At 42.1% G+C, this 22,261-nt stretch overlaps 1 long non-coding RNA gene across 1 annotated transcript in view; it reads right to left on the bottom strand.

Annotated features, from left to right (window-relative positions):
* Window positions 1–1,354: 1,354 nt before the first annotated feature.
* Window positions 1,355–22,261, bottom strand: part of LOC139186444 (uncharacterized) — a 34,851-nt gene continuing 13,944 nt past the window's right edge. The window contains exons 4-5 of the long non-coding RNA XR_011569996.1: window positions 22,178–22,251; window positions 1,355–2,104 (exon numbers count right to left, since the gene is read on the bottom strand). This is a non-coding gene — a long non-coding RNA (uncharacterized lncRNA). The remainder of the gene's footprint in view (window positions 2,105–22,177; window positions 22,252–22,261) is intronic.

Raw genomic sequence — 22,261 nt, 5'->3', positions numbered from 1 at the left:
TGCTTATAGCACAGCCCAGGCCCCTGGGGGAGAAAAGAGGAGATGATGAAAGCATCTTTTACTGAGGAAGAAACAGAGATGTGAAGTTTCTTTCCCTTATCCAAGATCCCCAAACTCCTAACAGATGGCAGAAGGACAGAGATTGAGGGTAACTGACACCGAAGCCCCAGATGTGTCTGCCCTGTGGTTTGGACTCCTGAGGTCAGCTTGCAGCAAGGTTTCCCTTTTGCCTAAGAAAACAATAGTGGTTGATGGTTTAGTCACTAAGTCGTGTCCAACTGTAGCCCGCCAGGCTCCCTTGTCCGTGGGATTTCCCAGACAAGAATACTGGAGTGGGTTGCCATTTCCTTCTCCACGGGATATTCCGGACCCAAGGATCGAACCTGTGGACTGGCATCTCCTGCATTGCAGGCGGATTCTTTACCCACTGAGCCACCAGGGAAGCCTCAGCCTAAGAAAATAGCATATTTTAATCATGAAATAGACATTTATTTCATTGAATATGCAATTTGCTATATTTAGGACTATTGAAAAGCAGAGTTTTACTTTAAAAAAAAAAAAAAAACTTTTCTTTTGCCTTGACTAGAGCAAAGCATCCGAATCTGTTTCTTTACTGCAGGGTCTCCTAAGTGCCACTATGTGGACTATCACAACAGCACTGTAGGGTATGTTCCCCACATAATGGATGGAAGAAGTGTCTCAGGATAAGCACAACATCCAGTTGAATGCCCTGTGTCTTGCCAGCACTTGATGCAGATGGGCGTTCTGTAAACATGGTACCCTGCCCTGCAGCTCATGAGGGCAGATTCCAAAGCATCGCAGCTGCACAGGTGCACTAAGTCAGCACATCCTCTGCGCACTCTCAGGAGCACACTCAGCATTTACACATACACTGTCACCACCCTGCCTCCCTGTCCCTTGGCCTCCTATAAATGCCTGGACCTTGCCTGCACTTCAAGGAAAGTTAGAAGCCACTCATTTGTTGTAAAAGAGAATGTGGGGAGAGCTCCTCTGAGCCAAGAAAACATATGGTCTAATTTCCTGGAAGAAAGAATGGAAGGAAAGGATTCTAAAAGAGTTCTATTTTTAGAGGGAAAAGGTATTGAACAGGGTAGTGCATTGGCTAGATTGTTTTCAAGAATAATTTTGAAAAACAGACGTGCTGGACCAGGTGTGATGTTTCCTGAAACCAGATCACCTTAAAAAAAAAGCTAAAAAGGAAGTGCAGGTCAATGTTTCACTCCCTGGACATTGGAGGTGATAAGGTTAAACACCCATGCCACCACCTTCTTGCCACCAGCAGCCTCAATTCCTAGCTACACAACCAGGCAGGATGGAGGACAAAGGTCTACAAAGTGACCGTCTCTCCACACGAGTAGAACCCTTTCCGCTCTGACCTAGTCAGGGACTTAATTATCCATCCAAAAGAATGATATTTCCAATTCCTCCTGTTACCCAAAGCACAACACAAAACACCACAGCTATGGGCAAAAACCTAGAATACACTCGGAAGGAGAAACCTGCAGGACCATGCAGACAGAGAAAAGGCCATTCGCAGACAGCACTGTGACACAGGCTTGGCGAGTACAGGGGAGAAGCAAAGCCCCCTAGCACATGTCTGGTAAATTTTCGTCCTCTTGGTGAACCTGGAACACAAGCAGAGGGTGAGGTTCTCTTCCAGCTGGTTCTGGGGACCCTGCTACAAGAAGTTCTCTTACTAGGACCAAAGGCAGAGTTCAGAGAGGCCCACTGAGAAACAAATCTGATGGGTTCAAAGCAAGAGAAATACTGCCTGATTCTAAAAGCTTTCTCATCCCCAAATGAGGCTCAGCATTCTCACCAGTTGAAACTAGGAAGAAAATGGATTTTTCCCCCCTCAAATCCTGATAAACAGTGGGGCCAGGATTCAAGCACAGACCAGGTAATTTGTTGCATAGTGATGCTTTATTAACTACATAGAAACCACACAGAAACCTCATCCCACTCCTGGGTTCACTTGTTTGTTGATTATTGTTGCTGCATTACTGTTGTCTGGAGCGAGATGGACTCTTCCTTAGGAGGGCTGACTGGGTGGGTGACTCTCTCCTTCAAGGGTCTTGGGTCCCTGTGGGGAGACCAGGTGAGTAAGCTGTGTTGATGAGTAGCCCAAGCTGACTTCAGTCTGCATGGACTACGCCTGACATAGAGAAAGGGGAACTAGGCATAGAATAATGAGATGAGATGGTTCAATAGTTTAAGAGTCTGCACTTCCAGGGCAGAGGGCACAGGTCTGATCCCTGGTCAGGGAACTAAGATCCCACATGTTGTGCGGTGTAGCCAAAAATTTTTTTAAAATAATTAATTAAAAATAATGACATGACATGTTTACTGCATTCTTAAAACACAGTCTCAGATCATGTCTTTCTGCCTCAGTTGTCACCCCACAATGGCCTGAGGCCCTACACTGTGACCATCACCTCCCAAGAAGGGTCCTGAGAGAGAGACTTCTCTGGAGGGCAGGGAGCTTGGCTTGCTCATCTCTGTGGCTTGTACCCTGTGTGCTGTATTCCCGCAATTCCCAGAACAGCAGCTTCCATACCACCAGCGCTCAATAAATATTTATTGGAGTCAGTCTGCTGTAACCTTCTTCATACTAGCACTTTGACGATGCTAAACATCTTAGCCAGTCAACTTGAGAATAACAAAACTGTTTTTCTAAAGGAGGAAGCATATTTCCAAATGACACGTGTAAGCTTTTTCTGATTACAAAAGTAATACATATTCATGGTAGAAATTTGGAAAATTCAGAAAAGCATAAATAAAAAGTAAAATAATTAATACTCCCATCATTTACAAAAGAACCACTGTGAACATGCTTATTCTTCCAGGTTTCTTCCTATGCCTCTATTCACATATATTATAAAACTGAGATCACAGCGATTACTATTTTTAATCTTTTTAACATAACTTATGAGCTCTATCATGCATGTCCTTAAATATTCTTGAAGAACATGATTTCTAATGGTTGCAATGTGTTCTACCATATGGATGCTTCAGCATTCTGTAATTTAACCAATTTCCTTTGTTGGGTATTTTGGTTGTTTTTAATTTCCCACTATTATAAATAAAGTTTCAGTGAACATCCTAGCACATAAATCTTTGCACCCATTTTAATTATTTCCATATGTGAAGTTCGTAGAAGTGGAATGGCTCAAGGACTAAAAAGCAAGAGTATATTGAAGATGAAAAATGATACGCAGGCCAGAGTCTAACTTCATCCATTTAGGGCGGTGAGGATGAAGGAACCATCTCTCGGGCTCAAAGCACAACCCTGACGTTTTTGGTTCATCTTCCACTCTATGAGTAGACTATTCTGTTGAGCGTTGATGCCACTTAACAAAAGGAAGCTGTGGAGCCAGACAGACCTGTGTTCTAATCCTGACACCTCCACTTGTCAGCCATGTGACCTTAGGTGATGCCCTGAGCCCTACTTTCTCCAAAGACACAGTGAAGATAAGAGAAAGAAGCGTCTAAAATTGCGAGCTTGTTCTCCTCTCTTTCTTACTAGCAGGACCCTGTTTCTCATTTGAGGAAACATTGTACCGAGTGAAGTTATGACAAAGTCAGGTTCCCTGGGCAGTTAAATGTGGCTAGAGGTGACCTTAAGTATTAATACTTAATCCTAAGATGTAGGGGGAAATTGTGGAACTCCTAGACAGACTTTTTTCCTAGCTTTTTTTAAGATTGGAATATAATTGCTTTACAGTGTTGTGTTAGTTTCTGCTATACAACAATGAGAATCATATATATATATATATATATCCCCTCCTTTTTGAGCTTCCCTCCCACCTTCCATAACACCAGCGTCCCCACCTCCCAGGTCATCGCAGGGCCCAGAGCTGAGCTCCCTGTGCCATACAACAGCTTCCCACCAGCCATCTATTTTACACATGGCAGTGTATAGATGTCAGTGCCACTCTCTCAACTGTCCCTCCTCCTCCGTCCCCTCTGTGTCCACAAGTCCATTCTCTGCATCTGTGTCTATATTCCCGCCCTGCAAATAGGTTCATCAGTACCATTTTTCTAGACTCCATATATATGTGTTCAGTTCAGTTCAGTTCAGGTGCTCAGTCGCGTCCGACTCTTTGCGACCCCATGGACTACAGCACGCCAGGCTTCCCTGTCCATCACCAACTCCCGGAGTTCACTCAAAGTCATTGAGTCAGTGATGCCATCCCACTATCTCATCCTGTGTTGTTTCCTTCTCCTCCTGCCTTCAATCTTTCCCACCACCAGGGTCTTTGCAAATGAGTCAGTTCTTTACATCAGGTGGCCAAAGTATTGAAGTTTCAGCTTCAGCATCAGACCTTCCAATGAACACTCAGAACTGATCTCCTTTAGGATGGACTGGTTGAATCTCCTTGCACTCCAAGGGGCTCTCAAGAGTCTTCTCCAACACCAATATTCTAAAGCATCAATTCTTCGGTGCTCAGCTTTCTTGATAGTCCAACTCTCACATCCATAAATGACTACTGGAAAAACCATAGCCTTGACGAAACAGAATTTTGTTGGCAAAGTAATGTCTCTGCTTTTTAATATGCTGTCTAGGTTGGTCAAAACCTTCCTTCCAAGGAGCAAACGTCTTTTAATTTCATGGCTGCAGTCACCATCTGCAGTGATTTTGGAGCCACAAAATATAAAGTCAGCCACTGTTTCCCCATCTATTTGCAATGAAGTGATGAGACCAGATGCCATGATCTTAGTTTTCTGAATGTTGAGCTTTAAGCCAACTTTTTCCCTCTCCACTTTCACTTTCATCAAGAGGCTTTTGAGTTCCTCTTCACTTTCTGCCATAAGGGTGGTGTCATCTGCCTATCTGAGGTTATTGATATTTCTCCCGGCAATCTTGATTCCAGCTTGTGTTTCTTCCAGTCCAGCATTTCTCATGATGTACTCTGCATATAAGTTAAATAAACAGGGTGACAATATACAGCCTTGACGTACTCCTTTTCCTATTTGGAACCAGTCTGCTGTTCCATGTCGAGTTCTAACTGTTGCTTCCTGACCTGCATATAGATTTCTCAAGAGGCAGATCAGGTGGTCTGGTATTCCCATCTCTTGAAGAATTTCCCACAGTTGACTGTGATCCACACAGTCAAAGCCTTTGGCATAGTCAATAAAGCAGAAATAGATGCTTTTCTGGAACTCTCTTGCTTTTTCCATGATCCAGCTGATGTTGGCAATTTGATCTCTGGTTCCTCCACCTTTTCTAAAACCAGCTTGAACATCTGGAAATTCACAGTTCACATATTGCTGAAGCCTGGCTTGGAGAATTTTGAGCATTACTTTACTAGTGTGTGAGATGAGTGTAATTGTGTGGTAGTTTGAGCATTCTCTGGCATTGCCTTTCTTTGGGATTGGAATGAAAACTGACCTTTTCCAGTCCTGTGGCCACTGCTGAGTTTTCCAAATTTGCTGGCATATTGACTGCAGCACTTTCACAGCATCATCTTTCAGGATTTGAAATAGCTCAACTGGAATTTCATCACCTCCACTAGCTTTGTTCGTAGTGATGCTTCCTAAGGCCCACTTGACTTCACATTCCTGGATGTCTGGCTCTAGGTGAGTGATCACACCGTTGTGATTATCTGGGTCATGAAGATCTTTTTTGTACAGTTCTGTGTATTCTTGCCACCTCTTCTTCATATCTTCTGCTTCTGTTAGGTCCATACCATTTCTGTCCTTTATTGAGCCCATCTTTGCATGAAATGTTCCCTTGGTATCTCTAATTTTCTTGAAGAGATCTCTAGTCTTTCTCATTCTGTTGTTTTCCTCTATTTCTTTGCACTGATCACTGAGAATGGCTTTCTTATCTCTCCTTGCTATTCTTTGGAACTCTGCATTCAGATAGGTATGTCTTTCCTTTTCTCCTTTGCTTTTCACTTCTCTTCTTTTCACACCTATTTGTAAGGCTTCCTCAGACAGCCATTTTGTTTTTTTGCATTTCTTTTTCTTGGGGATGGTCTTGATCCCTATCTCCTGTACAATGTCACAAACCTCCATCCATAGCTCATCAGGCACTCTGTCTATCAGATTTAGTCCGTTAAATCTATTTCTAACTTCCACTATGTAATTGTAAGGGATTTGATTTAGGTCATACCTGAATGGTTTAGTGGTTTTCCCTACATTCTTCAATTTAAGTCTGAATTTGGCAATAAGGAGTTCATGATCTGAGCCATAGTCAGCTCCCAGTCTTGTTTTTGCTAACTGTATACAGCTTCTCCATTTTTGGCTGCAAAGAATATAATCAATCTAACTTTGGTGTTGACCATCTGGTGATGTCCATGTGTAGAGTCTTCTCTTGTGTTGTTGGAAGAGGGTGTTTGCTATGACCAGTGCATTCTCTTGGCAAAATTCTATTAGCCTTTGCCCCCTTCATTCTGTATTCCAAGGCCAAATTTGCCTGTTACTCCAGGTGTTTCTTGACTTCCTACTTTTGCATTCCAGCCCCTATTATGAAAAGGACATCTTTTGGGGATGTTAGTTCTAGAAGGTCTTGTAGGTCTTCATAGAACTATTCAACTTCAGCTTCCTCAGCATTACTGGTTGGGGCATGTGTTAATATATTTGTTTTTCTCTTTCTGACTTACTTCACTCTGTATGACAAACTCTTGGGTCATACACTTTACACAAATGAATCAGTTTTGTTCCTTTTTACGGCTGAGTAATATTCCATTGTGTGTTTATATGTACTGTGCTGTGCTGTGCTTAGTCGCTCAGTTGTGTCTGACTCTCTGTGACCCCATAGACTATAGTCTGCCAGGCTCGCCTGTCTATGGAAATTCTCCAGGCAAGAATACTGGAGTGGGTTGCCATACCCAGGGGATCTTCCCAACCCAGGGATCAAACCCAGGTCTCCCACATTGGAGGCGGTTTCTTTACCATCTGAGCCACCAGGGTAGCCCATCTATATATTACACAGACATAACTGTCATACAACATTATGCAAGTTTAAGATGTACAACATGATGATGTAATACACATATGTATTGCAAAATGATCACCTCATTGAGATTAGTTAACACACCTACCACCTCATGTACTTATCTTGTTTTGTGTGTGTGGTGAGAACATTTAAGATCTACCCTCTTAGAAACTTTCAAGCATAAGATACAATCTTATTAACTATAGTCACCATGCCTTACATGTTTTTCCAGGGCTCATTCATCCTCTAACTCAAGTTTGTACTTTTGACCAATATCCATTTCCCCCTCAACCCTGGAAACCACCAATCTGTTCCTTATTTCTAGGAGTTTTTTTTGTTCAGATTCCACATATAAGTGAGATCCTACAGTATTCATCATCCTCTGTCTGACTTATTTCACTTAGCATAAGACTCTTAAGGTCCATTCAAGTTGTTGCAAACAGCAGGATTTCCTTCTTTTTAATGACTAAACAATACTTCTGCATGTATGTGTATATGGCATTTGTAACGTTTGTATAATGTGCCATATAAAAATATAATATAAGCGTCATTTTCTTCATCCATTCATCTGTGGATGTACACTTGATCTGTTTTTGTGTCTCAGATGTTGTAATGCTGCAATGAACTTGGGAGAACAGCTATCTCTTTTTTACTTCTTTCTTTTTTTATTAAGGCATAATTGACATACAATATTATGTCAGTTATTATTATATTATTATATTTTTTCATTCCAATCCCAAAGAAAGGCAATGCCAAAGAATGCTCAAACTACCGCACAATTGCACTCATCTCACACACTAGTAAAGTAATGCTCAAAATTCTCCAAGCCAGGTTTCAGCAATATGTGAACCGTGAACTTCCTGATGTTCAAGTCGGTTTTAGAAAAGGCAGAGGAACCAGAGATCAAATTGCCAACATCCGCTGGATCATGGAAAAAGCAAGAGAGTTCCAGAAAAGCATCTATTTCTGCTTTATTGACTATGCCAAAGGCTTTGACTGTGTGGATCACAATAAACTGTGGAAAATTCTGAAAGAGATGGGAATACCAGACCACCTGACCTGCCTCTTGAGAAATCTATATGCAGGTCAGGAAGCAACAGTTCGAACTGGACGTAGAACAACAGACTGGTTCCAAATAGGAAAAGGAGTTCGTCAAGGCTGTATGTTGTCACCCTGTTTATTTAACTTATATGCAGAGTACATCATGAGAAACGCTGGACTGGAAGAAACACAAACTGGAATCAAGATTGCCGGGAAAAATATCAATAACCTCAGATATGCAGATGACACCACCCTTATGGCAGAAAGTGAAGAGGAACTCAAAAGCCTCTTGATGAAAGTGAAAGAGGAGAGTGAAAAAGTTGGCTTAAAGCTCAACATTCAGAAAACAAAGATCATGGCATCCGGTCCCACCACTTCATGGGAAATAGATGGGGAAACAGCGGAAACAGTGTCAGACTTTATTTTTCTGGGCTCCAAAATCACTACAGATGGTGACTGCAGCCATGAAATTAAAAGACGCTTACTCCTTGGAAGGAAAGTTATGACAAAACTAGATAGCATATTCAAAAGCAGAGACATTACTTTGCCAACAAAGGTTTGTCTAGTCAAGGCTATGGTTTTTCCTGTGGTCATGTATGCACGTGAGAGTTGGACTGTGAAGAAGGCGGAGTGTCGAAGAATTGATGCTTTTGAACTGTGGTGTTGGAGAAGACTCTTGAGAGTCCCTTGGATTGCAAGGAGATCCAACCCGTCCCTTCTGAAGGAGATCAGCCCTGGGATTTCTTTGGAAGGAAGGATGCTAAAGCTGAAACTCTAGTACTTTGGCCACCTGATGCGAAGAGTTGACTCATTGGAAAAGACTCTGATGCTGGGAGGGATTGGGGCAGGAGGAGAAGGGGACGACAGAGGATGAGATGGCTGGATGGCATCACTGACTCGATGGACGTGAGTCTGAGTGAACTCAGGGAGTTGGTGATGGACAGGGAGGCCTGGCGTGCTGCGATTCATGGGGTTGCAAACAGTCAGACACGAGTGAGTGACTGATTTGATCTGATTATGTCAGTTTCAGGTATACAGCATAATGATTCAATATTCATACACACTATGAAGTGATGAGCACAATAAGCCTAGTTAACATCTGTCACAATATATAGCATTCTTTTCTTGAAGTAAGAACTTATAAGACTTACTCTCCCAGCAACTTTAAAGTATGCAATACAGTATTATTAATTATAGTTGCATGCTGGAAATTATATTTCCAAGACTTGTTTATTTCATAACTGGAAGCTTGTACATTTTGACTCCCTTCACACGTTTTGCCCCCTCCCCATCCCTAGATAGCTGTTTGAGATAATGATTTATTTCCTTCAGATATTATCCAGAAGTGGGATTGTTCGATCATGGTAGTTCTAAGTTTATTTTTTTAAAAATCTCCATACTGTTTTCCTTGGTGGCTGGCCCAATTTACATTTGGGGAAGACTTCTTAAAAGCAAGACTATTTGAGGAAGAAACTCTTTCACATTCCCTCCTTCCTGATGCTTGGAACTCAGATGTGATGACTGGAGCTCTGGCAGTCATCTTGTGATCTTAATGAAGCAATTCTTTAAGAATATTAGAAAAGAAAAGCTAGTGTCCAAGTCCCTTGGGATACCATGGAGCTGTCACATTTGCCCTGGACTGATTCATTCACTTTCTTATAACTGTGCCAAGAAACATTGTTTAAGCCAGCCTTGTTTAGAATTTTCTCTTATCAGCAGCCAAACCTAATTCTAGTTGATGAGAATACCTCTATTACATAATCATTGTGAGGATTAAACAGAGTAATTTATTAATATGCCTGGCATAGAGCTGGCTCTCCGTGAAGGTTTAGTCCTTTGCTGTTCTAATTGTATCCAGTTTTTATTCCCAGCACATGCTAACCTCCTCCTGACCCTCTCCCCCTTACCCTTTTCCCTCCCAATATGAAACCACAAAAAAGACCTACTCCTCCAACTTCCAGTGGAGACTTTCTTCCTGATAATCTTAGCAGTCTACCTGCTGACACAAATTTTTCCATTTTTCACCATTTTCTGCTTCCCTCCTTGAAGCCTAGGTTTCCATTGATTTACTGGGATTTCTGGACTTATATGCCTCTCTTAGGCATTCAGAACCATTCCTGATTTTCCAACAATTAATCCAGAAATTTACTTTCTATTTCTCATCAAGACATAGTCATAAACCACTCCAAATAGCTTCAAACAGCTATCACACACTCAGACATATTTGTGCCTGAAGTTCTAATTGATGGTTTAGATCACCTCACAGATCAGATCTGACAAATTCCCTGGTCAGAAGAAACTCAGAATACTTTATTCTCAATTTGGAAACCAGAAAAATAGCTAACTGTTCATCTAAAGTGCTGAGCATGCCCTACCTACCTATCTTCTACATTCTCTTAGTGGGCTGGGAACCCGAAATGATAACCAGGGCAGGGCCAACGCCTTGAATGGTGGGAATAAAATTAGTTTAACCAGTCAACAGAGTGACATTATGAAATGTGATCACAGTTGTTCAATTAAAAGGCAAAACCATTGTTTGAACTGAAAGTTGTCTTCAATTTTGGTTGCAAACATACACAGAATCAAAGAGACTAAACTACATTTACTAAATAGGTTTAATATTGAAAAATTAGAAACAACTGAAATGTAGCAAGAGATTCATAAATATGTTACAAGCATAGATATAATCCTCAGTTACAAAAGTATAACTGTATATAAAGTAGATCGCAACAAGGAAAACATTTGTAGTATTAGGAAGATGAACTACACAGATGGCATACACAACAAGGCCATTCTATCCGTCTTCGTCACTGTTAGCTGCTGATTTTTCAGTTTCTCCCACACATTTGTGGAGCATTTTGGCACCTACTTCACAATGTTGCTCTCCACCCTAGTTCTATTCAACCCTCCTGATGGCGTGGTTATCTGATATAATATACATCCATGAACCTGGTGTATGGCTCTTCATATCTGGAATTCCAGTGTTCCACTATCCTAAGGTTCATGGCTTTGATCCATTTTGAGCTAATTTTTATATATGGTGTGAGATGGGAGTCGATCTTGACGGCCTCAATACTTGAAATTCTCTCTCTTCTTGACCTTCAATCTGGCTTCCCTCCAATTTTCACCCCATCTCACTTCACTTTCATTCTAGTTTTATAAAAAGTGTTGTTTTCTTTTCTACAGGTCTCTATTGTCATTGTTGATTTAATTTTAGACTCCCTTTCTTGACTGCAAGTTTGTGAACAGAAACCTCCATATTTGACTTTCTATTCACCAAAACCTCTGATGAAGCCTGGAACTCTGTGGGTATTAATCCATGTTTATGTGAAAAAACAAAGATGACGTCAGGAAAAAGGTTTCAAAGTAAAATATAGAATTCATATGTTTGTGTGTTTTATGTGTGTGTGCATACACACAGAGAGATATAGATCTTGTCTTTTTTCTTGTATTTTTTATAGTAAAGAAATATGGAAATAACAGGAAAACATCTGTATTTAAGGAGAAGAGGGAGAAGAGCTAAAATTCTGACAAACAGGAAAAATAACTTATTATGCTGACAACCTCATGTGGTTGTGAGATCAAATGAAACCATGTAATTGAAAGCAACTTTTATTTGTAGCTCTCTACAAACACAAGGTAAAGCTCTAAACAAGCCTCAGATGTTTATGCCCTTGTCATCATCCAGTAAAGTCTGAATTCCTTTAGGGAAAGACCCATTTCATGTGGCTCTCCTGCACCTCGCACCGTGTCTGGCAAAGAGCAATCCAAATTCTTTTGCTTATTCAATTAATATGTCTTGAGTAGGTACCACGTGCCAGACTATGCATTGTTCTGGAGACTATAAACATCTGCCATCGTGACCTACTGTGCAGTTGAAACAGCGAATAGGTTTATATGAACAAAATTAAATCTGCTGGTGTTCTTGACATGCTGTCCTTTCATAATCTCAATGATGATGACCATGCAACATATTTCAAATGATTTTTAAGGAAGTGGGACCTCCCTGGTAGTCCAGTGGTTGAGAATCCACCTGCCAATGCAGGGGACACAGGTTTGATCCCTGGTCCGGGGAGTTTCCATCTGCCACAGAGCAACGAACCCCATGTGCCACAACTATGATGCCTGTGCTCTAGAGCCCGTGCTCTGTGACAAGAGAAGCCACAGCAGTGAGAAGCCCATGCACCACAACAAGAGTGTAGCCCTCGCTCGCCGCAACCAGAGAAAGACAATGAGCAGCAAGGAGGACTCAGTGCAGCCAAAGATAAAGGTTTGCTAATTAATTTAAAGAAAGAAAGGTGAAGAAAACCTAAGGCAATACTAGCAAAACCAAAACCTCTCAGGCATTTCCGGAGTACCTATTCTGGGTAAATTGCCCTAGAATCTGTGAGGAATAAGGGGATATCTGAGACTTGCCTCCTGCATAAAAGGTGCAAAGACCAGTGGAGAGAAGGGTAGAAGGGTAGGCTCTGAGGCATGCTGGAAGGGAGGCTTGAACAAAATGCCGAGACCGTTCAGGGCAGGGCAGGATGACAAGGAGAACATCATGTTATCTTAGGCACGTTTCTGCTCATGCCTACCTGTTGGGCCACTTAAGAGGGCTAGCTTTACAAAGAGATTGGGGCATCTGTGCAGTCATCTCCCTGCCCACACTGATGGAAAGATGGCTTCTGCAGGAGTCATCACTGAACACTGGGCTCCTGTGAACGTACTGGATGAGCCCCGAGTGTAGTGGGCTTTCCATTTCTTCCAGAACAAGTAAGTGGGCAGGACGGGAAGCTGGGGACCATCTAATCCAATCTCCCACTCTGCGCTTCATTAATTGTTTTTTATATCTCTGAGTCTATGACCTCACTCAAGGATGAATGTCTTTCGACCCCACCTTTCAGGAGACCCTTGGATTTTTTTGATGGTACCCATTGTTAAAGAAAAAGTTGAAGAAATGAGCATTCAATTAAATATATAACTCAGACAATCTGTTTTATCAAAGCAGATTGATCATAAATCAGAAGAAGAGGTACATTCCGAATCACATACATGAAACAGAAACTTGGCAACGGGCCCATCCTGGACTGCCATCCTCCCAGGTCTATACAAGGTCAATATGGTAATTCATTTCCAGAAATTACTTAATTCTAGTGTCTGTAACCAAATGGTGATTTATCTTCAAGTACAGAAGCATGTCATGTCAGGTAAAACTGTTATTTGAAAATTCAAGTTTACACTCAGGTGAATTGTTACTATATCATAAAACTGACTCTTTTATAGAAGGAACATTTCTTAAACACGCTAAAACTGGACTCCACTGACAAAAGTCCTCTCTCGCTACCTTTCCTAGAGCACTGTGCCTACCCAGAGCTGGGCGTATCTCTACAGAAACCTTCCGCTGCGGTCAGCAGATAATGTCTGTGCTCAGGCAAGTTCCAAAAGTCTGAGTGGTAAAAGTCTTTACGCTGCCAAGCCAGACTGCTGGAGGTCAGTCGTAACTTCCTTTCAAATTATTGTAATTAATAACAGATTTTCTTCCTGTTATTGACCCAGGCATAAATGCAGGCTTGAAAAATAGCCAAGACAGATTTACATGATGCCCTACAAGAAAGTTTCCCTCTATGGCACCAACATAAGCCTTACTCCAGATTTCTGGCAGAGCGCATCTCCGTTGCCTTGCTCCAGCAAAGTGGGCCTACGCACACTGCAAAATAAACTCAGAGAATGCTCAGCAATCTGCTGGCGGAGGTGCTTGCTAAGTGAGCAGCTCTCCCCTCCGCCAGCCAAAGCGTGATCATTTCTCTGTTCACCTCATTTGCATTATCTAGTGAAAAATGCACAACCTTGGACCATATTTGAAGCCATGAATTTACTAGAACTTGACAATGAGAAGTCAAACCCAGTATGGAGGACTTCTCTGAATGCCTGTTCAATGATACAGGACAGCAGACACATTTTATGATGATGTGGGTGACATGCTTTATCTGTAAAAGTTTCATGCATTTATTTAATAAACATTTAACAAACACCAAGAAGACAAGGTAAGAATCTTACCCTTTGGTAGAAAGAGATAAACTTGGGGTAGGTTGGAGGGCTGGCTGGACGTGACACAGTCTGAGAGAAATGGATGCCCCTCTGGAGACAGGTTGATTCTATCTTGGGCTGGAGAATGGCTGGACTCTTTGTATATTTAATGTAAAATTTGGGGAGATAATCTACCCTGGTGACCCTATAAACATCCTTCCTTCCTTGTGCAAACATGAAAGCCTTCAAATGATGATCTCCTTAACAGAGACACAAATCTGTTGTTTTTTTCCCCTAGAATTGAAAGTGTGTTTGGAAGAATCCCAGTGACAATGAAAACTCTTGTTTTGTTTTGTTTTCCAAAAAAGAAAAGGCTATCTTCTTTTGTGCAGATGTAGGACATTTTACAGCCTTTCTTACTCTCCTGAGCGATATCTTTCCTGTTGGAAGTTTGGTGCTGCACGTAAGCTGATGATACCTAATTTCCCCTCTACTCTTTAAAGGAAGAAAATGATAGCCAGACCGGGCACAAGACATTGCCATCTGTAGGCATTGCTGCTGCTGCTAAGTCACTTCAGTCGTGTCCGACTCTGTGCGACCCCATAGAAGGCAGCCTACCAGGCTCCCCCGTCCCTGGGATTCTCCAGGCAAGAACACTGGAGTGGGTTGCCATTTCCTTCTCCAATGCATGAAAGTGAAAAGTGAAAGTGAAGTCGCTCAGTCGTGTCCGACTCTGTGCGACCCCATAGACAGCAGCCCACCAGGCTCCTCCGTCCATGGGATTTTCCAGGCAAGAGTACTGGAGTGGGGTGCCATTGCCTTCTCCGTTGTAGGCATTAGAAGAAACCAATTTAATTTTTAGGATTTTCCAAGTCTTTGAAGCTAAAGGCAAAGAAGAGGGGAAACCAGCATAGACTTGCTGGGATTCTGGAAGTGATTTTTCTCTCTTATGTAAACTATTAAGATGATGGAAACTGACATCATTATATTTACTCCATAAGATCTTGTTTTGTAGTTGCATTTGAATATAGTAATATATTACAGCAAAGGAAATAAGGAAAAGTAAGATGGGATGCTCTGTCAGTGTGGGAGCTGAGAGACACATTCACAGCAACCTGGACTTCTGGTGGGGGGTTGTGGACATCGGAACATATCAGGGAATCAGAAGCCATCAGCAAATCCAACATGTTGTCAATGTACAAAGTTGTTCTGGGCTCCCTACAGAAAGGCACAAGCAGAATCAATCAAACTTGGCTTTAATGAAGACACGAGTCAATCATTAGAATTAGCCAGGGCTAATTCTAGCACTGTCTAAAACAAAAACCAAAAAAAAAAAAAAATTCAATTTATTGTCTTCTGGTCCTCCTCTAAAATGTAACTATCAGCTTAATTAGAAAAAGACTTCATTCATCCAAGACAAATGAGGAGACTCATCGCTGATGTGAGGAGGGCTAAGAATTTCTATAACTCCCAAGAACGTATTTACAGAATTACACAGCCTCTGATGAAATTCTCATTGCATCCCACTCGTGGAGGTAGCGGAAGGGAGTTATCCTCATCTTTAAATGAACAAATGCCGAGAATATCCCACCCAATAGCCTCTCTCCACAGAGCAAGGAAATGTGTGATTTTGGGGACTGAATGCACATTTAGCTTCCTCTTTCTGTGTTAACTATATTTCTCAAATTCATTTTTATTGAACTGGTCCAGCTTAAAATGTAATTGGCTTCAGAGAAGACAAAAATAGGTCTCCTAACAGTTGTACTGAATTTTTAAAATGTAAAATAGAAAAATTAAATGATGCGAGCACACTGATTCAAGGATGCCAGTTCCAGCCCACGTTATATCCCACACATGTGCAGTTCCATCCAGATGGTATAGCTTTCCTTTTAAGATGCCCAGAAAATGATTACATGTGTAACCATATTAAGCAATTTATCATTTGGCTTGGAGGGAGCAATTTTACCTACATTACAGTTCTGCATTTTATTTTTTTAATTTTTATTGAAATATAGTTGATTTACAATGTTGTGTTAAGTCTCAGATGTACAGCAAAGTAATGCAGTTATACGTATATATGTTCTTTTTTACATTCTCTTTCTTTATAAGTTATTACAAGATACTGAAATAGTTCCCTGTGCTTTAGAGGAGGTCCTTGATGGTTATCTATTTTGCATATAGTACTGTGTATACGTTTATCCTTAACTTCGAATTTATCCCTCTTCTCCACTTTAATGTAAGGAAAGCCAATACATGTAGTTGCACATTTAGCAAGAGTTCCTATGAGGGAACTTCCCTGGTGAGCTTCCCTGGTGGCTCATACGGTAAAGCATCTGCCCGTAATGCGGGAGACCCAGGTTCGATCCCTGGGTTGGGAAGATCCCATGGAGAAGGAAATGGTGACCCACTCCAGTACTCTTGCCTGGAAAATTCCATGAACTGAGGAGCCTGATAGGCTACAGTCCATGGGATCGCAGAGTCGGACGTGACTGAACAACTTCACTTTCACTTTCCTACCAGGGAACATCTATTAAGGATTCACTTGCAGGTATGGCTGTAGTGAGTGTTCAATAGAGCTCACATGTGTCTGAGGAAGCCAAGTACCTTCCTGTAAATCACATACCATGAAACATCTTATTTTGTCCTCAGAATTCAGTTTTCATGTACAGACTAAATTTTTAATGATGGTCTTTTTATGTTTCTCCACCAAAATATCATTCCCAGAATATTCTTAAGAGGCAAAAAAGCATATAGTCATTTAGACTCATCCATTTTTTTTCAGTTCAGCTTGCATTTTTATATTAAGATCATAATGTATTATATTAATAAAATGACTCTGTGTGCAGTGATGGCTCTAGTTACCTGATGGGTTGTAAAAGCGCTTGTGTTTCTTCATTCAGATTTTTTTTCCTCATTTGAGAGCAAGTCAGGGCAGTTGGTATGAATCAAGTCCCCAGACCAGAGAAGAGCCCCACAGGTAAAAGGTCATGGGAATGACTCAATTGCAACACAAAGGAAAATGGTCAAAATGGTCCACGCAGTAATATTTCTCCTTAACCCTTTCCCAATCTCCTTTGTAGAATGCAGCCCATACCCTTGAGATGCTTGGAAGGGAAAATACCTTCTCTCCAATATTTCTGTGGAAGATTGTTATAGGGCCACAAACCACTTGCCCTTGTAGGAACTCCTGGCAGAGAATTGAGTGTAGACAGGCTTCTCCAAAGAGGAGGAGGAAAAATTGTTCATCTTTCTCTGTTCCTTGTCTCCAATCCTCTTTCTGCTCTAAGTGCCTCTCTTTTTTTTTTTTTTAACCTCTAACACACACCTCAAATACCTTTCCCCAGTGTGGTCTAAACTCCCCTTTCTTTAATCTTGGAGAAGGAAATGGCAATCCACTCCAGTATTCTTAACCTGGAGAATTCCATGGACAGAGGAGCCTGGCGGGCTACAGTCCACAGGGTCGCAACAAGTCCGACATGACTGAGCGACTACACTTTCTTTAATCTAGAATGTGATTCAACTGCTCCGTCCAGTCTTCTTTACTTCTTCCAAAATAAGCCTCTAGAGGATCCTTCACCTCTTTCATTGCCAAGATTTTCCATTTGCTCCTTTGACAAAAGTACCATAGCGCCCGTGTCCTCTCCATTCTTTGTTTGGTGTAAAACGTGGCACATCCAAGCTGAATTGGATAGCGTTGAGATGTTCATGGAGCCAGTCACAGCCATGCTCCACCAGCAGTCCCTGCCCTCCGAGACTGCCCTGCAGAGATCTCCCACAGCACCAGAGTGCAGCTTTGTGACATGAATAGCCCTCTCCAACAGCATCCAAGGTAGAGAACCAACCAGAATGGGGATTTGGGCTAGACATGCAAGAAATGGTCAGTTGGTATCATAAGAATGGAACAAAAAGAAAGATACATCATGACAAAAGATTGTGCTAATCTTAAGGGAGCACCTGTGCTGTGCTTAGTCTCTCAGTTGTGTCCAACTTTGCGACCCCAAGGACTGTAGTTCATGGGGATTCTCCAGGCAAAAACTGAAGTAGGTTGCCATGCCCTCCTCCAGTAGATCTTCTCAACCCAGGGGTCGAACCCAGGTCTCCCACATGGCAGGCGGATTCTTTACCGTCTGACTACCGGGGAAGCCCAAGACAGCACCTGACCTATCTCTATTTCCATGGCTTCCATACTGCTGCTGCTGCTGCTAAGTCGCTTCAGTCATGTCCGACTCTGTGTGACCCCATAGAGGGCAGCCCACCAGGCTCTCCTGTCCCTGGAATTCTCCAGGCAAGAACACTGGAGTGGGTTGCCATTTCCTTCTCCAATGCATGAAAGTGAAAAGTGAAAGTGAAATCTCTCAGTCATGTCTGACCCTCAGCGACCCCATGGACTGCAGCCCACCAGGTTCCTCCATTCATGGGATTTTCCAGGCAAGAGTACTGGAGTGGGGTGCCACTGCCTTCTCCGGGCTTCCATACTAGCCCACATCTATCTTGAGTGAGTGTTGCTTAAGGTAGAAAATGCCTAGTTAAATTGGTACTAGCCCATCCATTTTCTCTTGACACTCAACCTCCTTCGCCCCTCCTCCTACATCCAGGAATCCCAATACTGTTGCTGATGGTTCTAGAACTTTCTCTCCACCCCTTAACCCTTGCTTCTTCAGCAATGCATCTCCACTCACCAACCATGGAGGTTGTTAGACACAGCTAAAGGGCACAGACAGACACAGCTAAAGGGCACACTCCTATTCCATTTCTTGAACTCACAAGACTGTCCTAAAGACACTTTAGTTAAATGCACTGGCTAGCTGAGTGCATATGAGAACAGCTGGGAAAGACATGTATGAAATATAGAAGGCAAGCAGTTTTTGGAGCTGGTATCTAGGATCTAGTGGAGGTCAGAACAAGTAAACATGTAATCGCTTAACTAGTTCCAGAAGACAGTTTAAGCAAATGAGGAAGACTGGGGGTCAGAACCAGTGATTAAAATATGGTTCAGAGTAGTCTGGAGTGATAATTCATGGACCATTTGGGAAATGCAATAGGTGCCTGAATGAAGATGGTTTTTCATGATGACCATTTTCATCTCCCGGAGTTTAATCGGCAGTTTTCTTTTTCCTGGAAATTTTATTTTTTATGTTTATTTCTGGTTCCTGATATTGGATTAAAAGCAATGAAATCAACCCGTCTTAAATTGTACTAAGTAGTGTTGAGCCCTCTGCTAGTCTGCAATTTATTATCTGGCCCATCTTTACCGCCCCAGTGATGGCTTGCTTTGCAATAATGTTGCAGTTTAAAGCATTTTGATAAAGGGTAGATAGAGCCTATTGTGAAGGAATGAAATTTGTGTTTCTACAATAAAACAAATGTCGTTTTGTCTTTTAAAGCCAAAGAGACTCTCTCCTCCAACCCCTTTAATTTGATTCCACTCTGAAAAACTATCTCCTTTCCTTTGCTTCACTGGACAATGGTATTCTTATGTAAAAGCTGATGTAGACACTTTTATTTCTTAACCCAAATTTTTGTGTCCTGTGTCCCAGCAAGTGATCAAGTCTACTTACAATGGTTGTCAGAATCTCAAGTGACCCACTGCCCCCTCTTTCCAAACAGCTCATTGTCAACAAAACTCAGGGACACCAGGGAGATCCCATAGATTAAAATTTCATTTGCTATAGAATGCAAGTACTTGAACTAAAGGAAACCAGTCAAAGTTAATTTGGCCTTAAAATCCCCATTGAGAAGTAAAACCTATCTTTGATATTTACTTTGTGGCAGAAAATATTCCTTCAATCAGTCAAAAACAACAAGGAAACTTCTTGGAGATGCATGAACTAAAACATCATCAGCTCTACTCTAATTCTGTAATTATCTCTAATTATTCGGGACAAAATTAATTTTAGTTTAGGTATGTATGTGAGCAGGCTTCCCAGGTGGCGCTAGTGGTAAGAACCCACCTGCCAATGCAGGAGACATAAGAGACGTGGGTTTGATCCCTGAGTTGAGAAGATTCCTGGAGGAGGGCATGGCCACCCACTCCAGTACTCTTGCCTGGAGGATCCCACAGATGGAGAAGCCTGGTGGGCTACAGTCCTTGGAGCCACAAAGAGTCAGACATGACTAAAGCAATCTAGCATGCATGTACCCACATGTGTGTGAGCACACACATACAACTATGGGTTTCACAAAGCACGTGCAGAAAAAAACAGGGACTTGAAAAGCAAGGTGAAGCCAACAATATTAGAAACAAACAAAAATCGGGAATTACTGGACTAGACAATGTACACAGATTTTTGTCTTTTGCCTTGGACTGCAAGGAGGTCAAACCAGTCAATCCTATAGGAAATCAGTCCTGAATAATCACTGGAAGGACTAATGCTCAAGCTGAAGTTCCAATACTTCGGCCACCTGATGCAAAGAACTGACTCATTGGAAAAGACCGGGATGCTGGGAAAGATTGAAGGCAGGAGGATAGGGGGATGACAGAGGATGAGATAGTTGGATGGTATCACCGACTCGGTGGACATGAGTTTGAGCAAACTCCAGGAGTTGGTGATGGACAGGGAAGCCTGGTGTGCTGCAGTCCACGGGGTCGCAAAGAGTCAGATACGACTGAGCGACTGAACTGATACTTTTCAACATTAAGTACCACTCGAACTGCACGATGACCGGGTTCTCTTCTTTCTCTGCTTCTCACATGATCTCTGTCTGCTTAGCAGAGCACAACTTCAACAGGAAATAGAACAGAACAAGATGCAGATCATCCTGGCTCTGGGTCATGGCTGTAAGCCCAAGACTTCAGGTCAATGCCTGGCTGAGAGGGAGGGGTCTTGTCAGACCCAGACATCAGTCCACAGGGGGCTGGCGGTCCTGCTGCCTCCCTCCCTCTGAAATAGAGTTATCCCGGACAGTGACAGATGACCAACCCCGAGGCGACAGTCCGTGGCTGCCTCCAACAGACAGAGAGCCTGCAGAGGGAAGGAGAGCCACATCACCCATTTCAACTGGGTCAATAGCTGATCTTTGTTTTCAAAACTGCCCTCAGGCTACCAGGGTTTTACTCCTCCAGTCTCTTGGCTGAGCTTTTTGGAAAACCAACCACGCCCATTTCCTACAAACTGGCTTAAAGCGGCAGACAGGTTACAACCATCTCAGCTCACATGAGATGAGTAACTCTTTCTCTGATAAGAGACTTGTGCCTTCCCACTCCAGACCAGGAGTCGTGTTCCATTTAGAATGTTATCTCTTTTAAGGAGGACCCTGTCTCTTCTTGGCTTCATTTCAGTTCGGTTCAGTTCAGTCGCTCAGTCATCTCCGACTCTTTGCAACCCCATGGACTACAGTACACCAGGCTTCCCTGTCCATCACCAACTCCCGGAGCTTACTCAAACTCAAGCCCATTGAGTTGGTGATGCCATCCAACCATCTCATCCTCTGTCATCCCCTTCTCCTCCCACCTTCAATCATTCCCACATAATAGAGAAATGTTAATAAATATTTAAAATGGGTAACCAGCAAGGACCCATTGTATAGCACAGGAAAAACTATGCTATACCCAAGTATTTAGTGCAGGGAACTCTGCTTAATATTGTTTAACAACCTAAATGGGGAAAGGATTTGGAAAAGAATAGCTACGTGTGTATGTATGACTGAATCACTCTGCTCTACACCTGAAACTAACACCGCATTCTTAATCAACTCTACTCCCATATAAAATAAAAAGTAAAAGCAAAGAAAGAGTATGTTATCCTTCTCCACTCATGTTTTTAGGCCCCTTAAGTACAAAATGTTCTGATATCTGATAGATTATGATGATGATTCACAGGGACAACAGAAGCTGGCTCTTGGGTGCAAATGACACATACAAAATTAGTTGACTTCATCAGCTATTTGCATCTAGAATCAATAGCTCTCCTGGTTGGTGCCTCCCAGGTTTGACTATCTGGCCTGTTGATTTACACTCTCAGCATCCCCTTGCTAACATCTTGCCTTCAACACACGAAATGAGACAAGGTGGCCTCGTCTAATTCTCACTGCTCTAAGGCAATCTGTGCACTTACGTCTTTGCTGAAAATGTCTCCTGAAAGGTCCATCTAAAGAATCTATTTCCCACTTACATACTATTAAGTTAAAAAAAAAAATCAAATATTTGCATACAATATTTACCTGAGTTTCTATGTTGAATCACTGAGACACAACACCGTATATGAATCATCTATTACCCAAAACTTGGGAAGGGTCTGCATGACA

Source organism: Bos indicus, chromosome 13, assembly GCF_029378745.1.
Source record: "Bos indicus isolate NIAB-ARS_2022 breed Sahiwal x Tharparkar chromosome 13, NIAB-ARS_B.indTharparkar_mat_pri_1.0, whole genome shotgun sequence".
In the NCBI taxonomy this organism is placed as follows: domain Eukaryota; kingdom Metazoa; phylum Chordata; class Mammalia; order Artiodactyla; family Bovidae; genus Bos; species Bos indicus.
The sequence above is the reverse complement of the archived record's forward strand: the minus strand, read 5'-3'. Positions and strand labels throughout refer to the sequence as shown.